The sequence below is a fragment of the Camelus bactrianus genome, chromosome 35, assembly GCF_048773025.1.
Source record: "Camelus bactrianus isolate YW-2024 breed Bactrian camel chromosome 35, ASM4877302v1, whole genome shotgun sequence".
NCBI classification, from domain to species: domain Eukaryota; kingdom Metazoa; phylum Chordata; class Mammalia; order Artiodactyla; family Camelidae; genus Camelus; species Camelus bactrianus.
This window is the reverse complement of record NC_133573.1, coordinates 7,885,079-7,894,892: the sequence shown is the minus strand read 5'-3', so window position 1 is coordinate 7,894,892 and position 9,814 is coordinate 7,885,079. Positions and strand designations below refer to the sequence as shown.

The following is a 9,814-nucleotide window of genomic DNA, read 5'->3' as shown; positions in this document are numbered from 1 at the left end:
GCCTGTAACACTTATTCCAAATTATAGCATTTTTATTAGAATATAAGTCTTCAAAGATCTGACCCTTACTTGTTCCTCTGACATTTCATTTGCTATTCCCTCTGTTTAAGGAAGGAATAAAAGAAAATTTTTAAAAAACAAGAAATATTTATAGTTGGTCATAATTTCTACATGATTCTGCAGCAAGAGAAATTAAGTTAGTATTCCAAAATATTGCTGAGAATAGAATTCTTATCTCTTTCCTTCCAAATTTCCTTTGTCATTTTGTTTCAAATGTGCCTCTTTTAAACAGCATATGGCTCAGTATCTTAGTGGTTTGTTTTAAATGTGGTTTTATGCATTTAGCGAATGTTCCTATTTTTCAGTTAGTGCCTCTATTCCTTTCAAATGTATTGTGACTACTCATGAAACTAAGCTCATTCTTAACATTTTATTTTATTTCATTTCATGTCATTTTTTAAACATTTTTATTGGGTTATAGTCATTTTACAATGTTGTGTCAAATTCCAAAATATATGGAATGCTTCACAAATTTGCATGTCATCCTTGCGCAGGGGCCATGCTAATCTTCTCTGTATCGTTCCAATTTTAGCGTATGTGCTGCCAAAGTGAGCACTTAACATTTTATTTTAATTTTATGTAAAGGAATAATTTATACACAGTAACAATGCAAAATTGTAAGAACACAGGTAAATTAATTTTGATATTTTTATGTATGTAACCCAAAACCAAATAAAGATATCAAAAATGTCCATCATCCCAGAAAGTCTATTTGTACTTCTTTCAGTTAATTCCCCTTCCCTGCTGCTGTGACAACTTCTCTTCTTATTTCTGCTAAAATGTATTAGTTCTGCTTTTTTTGGATTAACTTTATATAAAGGAAATCATGCTGTGTGTACTCAAATTCTTGAGGTGTATTTTAAGAAAATTGGTCCTGTTTTATTGAGATATGACATATAGCACTGTATAAGTTTAAGGTGTACAAGTTAATGATTCAACTTACGTACAATATGAAATAGTTACCACAGTAGGTTTAGTGAATATTCATCATCTCTTAAAAATGCAACATGGAAAAAGTAGTTAACCAGATTACTTTTTTAAAAATTTATACGTAAAACATTATAAATGAGCATATTTGACCTTCCAAAATTAAGGATTTCTTATTTCTCTTTTATAAATTATTGAAGACAATGTCACCACCAAGTATATTATTCTGCTTAAATACAATATGATTTATTCTATAGATCAAAATTACTTTTACAACTTTATCTTAAATATCAGCCATTTGTCATGTATACCCTATAGCATTTCAGAACCCACTTAATGTCTTATAAAGCAATGCAGATAGATAGATAGAAAGACAGATAGATAGATAAAAGATAGAAAAAAGATAGATAAATATAAACATAGCTATAAAGATATAAGTATAAACTATTCATAGGAACAGGTAACACAGAATCTATAGACTATGTCATTTATTATTAAAATATTTGACAAAACTTTCTCAATCATTTGTGTGTCTTGACCCCAGTTGAAGAAAGTATTAAAAAAATGTTTAAAATGTTGTTGTTGGATGTAAGCTGGTGAAAATGGTGGAGTAGGCAGCTCCGATGGCCTTTCTTTTGTTAAAGAAAATATATTCTGACACTTCTTAAAACTGTAAGGAAGGCTTTATGGAGAATTATTTTGATAAGTGTCAAGGCTGTCATAGAGAGAGAGAGAAAGATCAGGTTCAACTCCAAACACACACACACACACACACACACACACACACACACAAAGTGGGGATTTACACTCAAGGAGCAGGTAGAAGTCCGGGGTTGATGGATAAAAAATTACTGAGAAGCCATCAAGGGTGTGGGAACTCTTGCTAAGTCAACTTAACAGGATTCTTCCTGCAGGTAGGCCGAGGACCTAGACAACAAAGGTAGGGGATAAAAAATTTGATCAGATATTGAGGGTGGAGGATTCTGTCTAAATTGACTTAAAAGGATTCTTTCTAAAACTGGGCAATATAAGCCCAGCAAGAACAAGGCCCAAGTTCAAGGCCTAGATAAAGAAAGGGCCCAGAGAAATCTGACTAACGCTTTGCCAAGGACAAAGTCTTTTCAGGCCTTCCTTTTGTTTAAGAAAAGAAGTGACATCTTTCTCTCCTTTGAGCAATATAAGTTCTTTTGTAGTTTAGTCCCTTTTCATTAATTAAAGATCAGCTGAACCATTTGTTGAGACTTGGTGGTAAGGCAGCCAGTTGGAAAGATTTTCAGATGTTGGGCTCAGAGCCTTCTGAGTGGCCCGCACAGCAGAAGCTTTAGGTGTCCAGCTGTAGCTTACAGGGCTTCTTGAGATACTGGAGGGGTGGTTAGCTACAGACAACCTAGAATTCCTGTGAGAATCTGATCAGCCAGATTCTAGTTCTTATTTACTCTAAGTCAGAAGAGTGGGAGAAAAATTAGAATGTTAATTTGGAGATTCATAGTCAGATGATGAAGGAAACTAGACAAACTGAGAATTTGGTAATTTCTGACAAAATGTACAAGACTGCAGAATCTAGTCCAATTTATAGGTAGATAACAAAATCTCAAATACAATGAAGAGGACTAGAATCTAATAATTCAAAAGAGCATACTGTAGTTTTTCCACTGAAACATAAAATTCATGTCTATAGTTACTCCCCATTTTGATCAAAGATAAACAGAGTAAGGTTATTCTTGTTCACAAAGTAAGTTTTATTTCTTTAGGTTTGGCCTGGTCATTTATATAAGTGAAAAAAAAGAATGGTAATTGATCACATAAACCTTTTAAGTTTGCTTTGCTGAAGTTTTCCTGAGGAATCTCAGGTTAGACTTTTAAAAATCTCCCAAGCCAAAAACTTGCCACAAGACTTCACTTGCAAAATTTATAGATTTGGGTAAATTTCTTCTTCTTAAGGTCCTCCAAATGGACTAAGTTTTCTGACTCTGCTATGAAGTCATCTTGCTTATTCATCTCTAAGGCTGGGGACCCTGTAAGCCAGGTATCAGGCTGCTTTTTCCAAGATAGCTTAAAGTCAACCGTAGTTCTTTAAAACTGATCATATCTGATTTTACATGTTTTTCTCAAATATGACATTCTAGTCAAAGCCTTGGTTATAGAACCAATGTTTCCAATTAAGTTCTCTTACACAGAAGACAGATTCTTATTGAACTTATGCAAATAATTATATTGCCATGACAGTAAGAATATTTAATAAGAATGTTCAAACTCTGAAGAGACGAGGTAGGGAGAAAAGATAAATGTTTCACGTTTATTTACCAAAGTATGATCTATGAGTTAATACATGTTGTATATAACTTCAGAGAAAAGAGAAAGGGGTTCCTCATATCCAAAAGAAATAGTACAAACAAACAAACAAAAAACCCATAATTATCCTGTATCCATTTAGTCCCATATAATTAACTTTTTACTGTTTGATCTTGGATTAGCAGTTTCATGAACCCATCAGCTTCTCCGCTAGGGTTCTGGAAACCCTTGCTCAGTCCAGCGGTATGGTCTCAAAGATATTTAAGTAGTGCCATCAGAAGCCTGTGCCCCAGAGTACCTTGGAATACTCTTGAGATTCTTGCTCTAACAGGTAACTTTAAGCCTGGAACTCTAACCCAACTTCATAGAGTACACTGAGACTCTTAAGAGTTAAAATCTGTCCTTACCATGCTTCAACAGATTACCATATTAAGCACTGGCTCAGGAGTCAGAGTCATCAGTGAATTCCTGATCAGTCAGTCAGGCATGAAGACAAAAGCTTCAAGGGTGCTCACTTTGAATTTGAACTTCCCAGTTTCTAGAACTGTAATAAATTTCTGTTGTTGAAAAGCCACAAAGCGTATGGTATTTTTCTATAGGAACCCAAGTGGACTAAGACACCATTTTATTTCACTAGATATTTCTGTATCAAACATTTCTTGCTTTCCCTCTTTCCTCATGTCTACTGTTGCTATGCCGTTTAGTTGTGATTAAGGGCTCTAAAGTGTGAGATCTCTAAGGATTTGTGGTTTTCATGTTATTCCCAGAGATATCCCTAGAAATCTGGTGGGGAAGTTCTTTATGTGGTTTATTTTCATGAAACAATAAAGAGCTCCATGCGAAACAATATACCTCAAAGACAGAGTCAAGTATCTAAGTTTAGAACAAAGCTAATAGTTAAGTAATTATTTTGAATATAATATAGTAGACATCTGTACTTTTGTATCTGTCAGTTTAACCATATAACTATCTTTGTTTTGGCATAGCCCTCCTAAGGATATGTATTGGAAAGTTAAGAAACAAAAAATAAAGAAAAGGTGATCTGCTTTGTGTAACAAAGAGATTTCTCCACTTCACCGAGATGACTGTGAGAGTATGTGTAATAGGTTAGAATAACAAATGGCTACACTCTGATAGTTTTGATCTGAAAGGAACAGTATCTTAAGCAGCTAGCCAGACAATATGAAGTTTAACAACATATAAGACAGAGTCACACAAGGCCAAAATCAGAAGCAGCCCCTGCCCCTTCACTCTCCCCAAGATGCCAAACCATGTACCTTAATTGAGATACATAGGCATGATACCAGAATCATGTTGCTGCATCAGAGCTTAGAGGGTCACAAAAACGGTCCCAGGAAAAAGAAAGAGGAAACCTGGTACTTGGAAACTAAGAGAAACTCATTTGATAACAGATGTGAAAAAACCCCTAGGAATTTCCTGAATTAGGCAGAAGAGATTTGAGGAGCAAAAGAAATACAAAACATTTTGTGGATCGAGAACAAGTAAAAGTAAAATATTGTTTGATGTGAACTTTTAGTCAAAACTTCCTCTTCTTTGTATTGTTGAACTTGATTTCTTTTCAAGTTTTTTTTAATAATCTCACACTGTTCTGAATTTCTCCTTTAAAAATATTTATGCAATTTCTAAACACTGAATATTTCTAAAATTCAAATGTACTAGTTTCAAATGTCATCATCTTAGGTATACCACATATATTCCCTGAGTATACTAACAATGGAGTGTTGTGGAGGATGGGGCAATAATTATCCTGTGCTGACAATAATTACATAAGCAGTTATATGTCCCTTGATAACTTAGTTAAATTTGAGTGATTCAATGTATGTTTTATAGACAATAATAGAATAAAAAGAAGGGGTGTTTTTTTTTAACTTCTAACCAGAGAATTAGGTTATACCACATCTCAGGCAAGTGCCTCCACTTTTTGTACACTAATGAATTAGGCATTCTACTATACATTCACTCTTAAATTACTACTTTTTCCTAGGTAATCCTTTTGTTCCCCTCTCCCAAACTGCTGCAATATCTTACAAAGAAGAACATTCAGTGCTCAATACCACTAATTACCAGAAAAGTGCAAATCAAAGCTACAATGAGATATCACCTCACACCAGTCACAATGGCCATCATTCAAAAGTCCACAAACAATAAATGCTGGAGAGGGTGTAGAGAAAAGGGAACCCTCCACACTGCTGGTGGGAATGTAGTTTGGCATAGCCACTATGGAGAACAGCATGGAGGTTCCTCAAAAAACTAGAAATAGACTTGCCATATGACCCAGTAATCCCAAGTCTGTGTATATACTCAGGCAGAACTCTAATGCAAAAATATACATGCACCCCAGTGTTCATGGCAGCACTATATACAATAGCTGAGACATGAAAGCAACCAAAATTTGTCAATAAGCAACCGACAAATGACTGGATAAAGAAGATGTGGTTTATTTATACAATGGACTACTACTCAGCAATAAAAAAAGAATGAAATAATGCCATTTTCAGCAACATGGATGGATCTGGAGATTGTCATTCTAAGTGAAGTAAGCCAGAAAGAAAAATACCATATGACATCACTCATATGTGGAATCTTAAAAAAAAAAAAAAAGACACTATGAACTCACTTACAAAACAGAAACAGACTGTCAGGCTTGGTAAATAATCTTATGGTTACTGGGGAAAGAGGGTGGGAGGGGATAAATTTGGGAGTTTGATATTTATAGATGTTAGCCACTTATATATAAATAGATTTTTTAAGTTTATTTTGTATAGCACAGGGAACTATGCTCAATATCTTGTGATAACCTTTAATGGAAAAAAACATGAAAACAAACATATGTATGTATATGCAAGACTGGGACATTGTGCTGTATACCAGAAATTGATGCATTGTAATTGGCCGTACTTCAGTTAAAAACAAACAAACAAACAAAAAAATAAATGAACTGAAAATCTTAAAAATAGAAACAAATAAGAACATTCATAGAGGATATCGCTCTTGGATAAAGCAGAAATTATCCAGGGGAAAAAAAAAAAGAAGATAAGGGACCAGGACCACTTCTAGGTGTCTTATACTTTTGTCTCTGAGCAAAACCAGATTCAGGTGGGCACAGCCAGGATCATGATCAGCTCTTGACAATAATCCCCTCAAGAAGTGCTAAAGTTGTTTCTGAAAGCAAGTGGAAGAAATTAATTCCAAAGTGACTCATAGCTTGCTAGTGAAACCAATCCTTTTTCTCAGACATTTTTAGTGATTTCTTTGTATCATTCTGCTTTTCTCTCCATCCAGTTCCACAACTGTTGCTTGGTACAAATACATTCTTTACAATAATAGAGACATCAACTTGGGGGTAAAACCATCAATTATGCAAATAATATTAGTAAGATGCAAAGCTGTCGTCCTTGTCTTAAGTGGTTATACCCGTCTGTGGTAGAATGTAACCTTCGATGCAAAGTATATGGATACAGGTTTCACTTGCCCACATATAGCACCAGAAACAAGTAACTGTACATACAGATCCATAGATCAAATAGAATCTAGTGTCAAAATATATTGATGATATATATATGATAACTCTAAAATCCAACTATTCATACTTTTGTGCTTCTGTTTGATTTCATTACATTAAATAGTTCATGCTGCATTTTTGTAAATGTTACTTTTTAACACCGGCAAAATTTAGTTTCAAAACTACTATTTTGAGGACGATTACAATGCATACTGAAGTCCAACTGCAATGCATTCAAAACAAATCATATTTGTAAAATGAACTCAATCAGATCTTACAGAATGAGTCAAAAGAGCAATTTGACATTCATGAGTATAAATTATGTATGTGTATTTGTAGATAAAAGCTATTAATCTATTCTATAATAAATAAAATATTTTATCCATTTTAAAAATACAATAGATGGGCCTAGATAAAAGAAATCAGAATTAGCATCTCTGCAGTGAAAGAGAATGACAAGAAGTTAGCACTGTATTTTGTGGTTGGTTTGATAGGCGATTGTTGATGTAATTATACTGATGTTCTAAAATAAACTCCCAAGAAAACTTGAAGTAGTTGGTGAGTGAAACCTCTAAATATTGGATAAAGGCATTCAAAATCAAGCATTTTTCCCTGTAATTCTGTAGAGGGTAAAGGATACTGACTTCCTCTTTTTTGGATGTACTTTCTTATCATGTTGTAAATAACTAATGTTATGTCAGCATGTAAGCAGCAAAAACATAAAATAAAAAGAGAATGTTAAAATCTACAGGGTAGAAGAAGTCGAAAACAAGTTTAGAGGCTTTGCTCCAGCTGTGAGTTTTCCTTTGGAAATCATTGATAGTCTTGTTCTATTTTTTTCCAGAGCCCTAAGAAAGACTCCTGACTGAAATGTCACCTCCCACTTTGTTTTTCCATTGAAAACATACATTTGACTTTCCTTCTTTTCTTGGCATTGTATCAGCACTTTTCACACTGATTAATACAATGATAGCAAACACTTTCCTAGGAAATTAGAGTAGGAACGGGTAAATAAATGCAATGTAAGTATGATCTACTTAAGATAAAGCCAAAAAGTGCTTGAATTATAGAGTATTATGTACTCTCTAAATTTTAATTGGTTTTATGGGTTAAATAGATAGATAGACCGAGAGAGACAGAAAGAGAGAAAGAGAGTGAGAGAGAATATATACATTCTCTACTGGACTTGCTTAATAGTTCTTTTATGCAATCAGTAATGGTTCCATAAATTTACTACTGTATAGACATTTTTCTTCAACAACAAATATCACATGACATTGTGAAATGCCCAGTAAGTTTAAAAATCTAACATTTCTATTGTTACTTTAATATAGAGGGCTTTCCTCATAGTGTGTTTATGCATATTTAGGCAAAAATTTGCCCAAGAAGTTAAAATAAACTAGATCAGGAAGAATGGCAAAAGTTTAAGATTTCAATGTGGGAAGAGCCGAAACTCAGCTCCTCCCATGAACACAGCAAATCCACAGCTACATACATAATAATTCCCTCAGAAAGGGACTTGGAAACCAGAGTCTCCACAACAAAGGGTAAAAGGATAGCACTGAGATGAGTAGGAGAAATAGAGATATGGTCATGCCACAAAAACCTCCACATTCCAGCTGTATTCACAATTAAGCAGGATTACAGTTGGTTTCCCTGAGGGGTGAGGGATTTTTTTCTTCTCATCAGTTACCCCAAACTTTAGATCCTGAACGGGAGAGATGAGCACCCAGAACTCTTTATTTTGAAAACCAATAGAGAATATGTCCAGGAAAACTTTAGAACTACAGAGAATAACAACCCTACTCTTAAAGGGTTCACTTGCACACTCAATTCAACAACCAAAGCATAACACTAGACTGACGAGTGCGGATCATTGGTGAAGGGGACCCATTTACTAATTTTGAAGCATCTACCGGGGAAAAGAACTGGGGTAGAGAGGGGTCTTGGCAGGGTGTACCCACTGGCACTAACAGGTTATAAGAAGATTTCCAAATGGTACTCATCATTGCTGGTATTAGCAAGATAGCCTGAGATTTTAAAAAATGGCCCCCATCAGTATCTCAGTCCTACTGAGTGTCTTACACCTGCACCTCAGCCAAGTCTCATAGACAGCCAGGCAATAACTCTGCCCACTAGTACCTGGCAGCCACCACAGCTAAGCTTCACAGTTGTTTTCAGGGTCAGCCCCACCCATTAGCACCTGGCCACCATCACAGATAGCGATTTTAAGGACCATCCTTTCCTGTCAGCACTTGGCAATAACTGGGACTGGATCTTGCAGTCATTCTGGGGGCCAGCTCCACCCACCAGAGCACTGCAGCAGAAGCTGCATCCCCACTACAACAGGAGGTTGCATTTAGCCCACGTGGGGACACCACTTAAGGACTTGACTTTAGTGGCACAATTGTGCTTCTGAGTCCTGCAAGGCAGCTCCTACATAAGGCCACTGTTCAATACTGGGAGAGGTGGCTGATTTACCTAATACATAGAAACAAATACAGGCAATTAAACAAAATGAGAAAACAGATGAAAATGTTTCAGTCAAGAGCAAGACAAAACCTCAGAAAAAGAACTAAATAAAATGAAAATAAGTAAGCTACCTGATAAAGAGTTAAATGTAATAGTCATAAAGATGATTGCAAAACTTTAGAGGAGAAAGGATGGACAAAAAGTGAGAGGTTCAAGAAATCAATAGAAAATGTAAGTACCAAACAGAAGTTATAAATGAACTGGAAAATGCACTAGAGGTTCAACAGCAGATTGGCTGAGGTAGAAAAATGAATCAATGAGTTGAAAGATGAAAAAAAGGAATTCACCAAGACAGAGCAGCAAAATGAAAACAGAATTTTAAAAACTGCAGAAGTCTTAAGGGACCTTTGGGACAATATCAAGTGAAATATATTTGCATTTTAGGGGTCCCAGAAGAGATGAGATACAGGGGGAAAAAATAAGGAATAATGTCTGAAAACTTTTCTAATCTGGGGGAGGAAAGAGACTTTCAAGTCCAGG

At 35.2% G+C, this 9,814-nt stretch overlaps 1 non-coding gene across 1 annotated transcript; it reads right to left on the bottom strand.

Moving 5' to 3' along the window:
* Positions 1–509: 509 nt before the first annotated feature.
* On the bottom strand, positions 510–616 carry LOC123618171 (U6 spliceosomal RNA). Its single transcript, XR_006726575.1, has one exon. It is a non-coding gene; the product is annotated as a U6 spliceosomal RNA (small nuclear RNA).
* Positions 617–9,814: the final 9,198 nt, after the last annotated feature.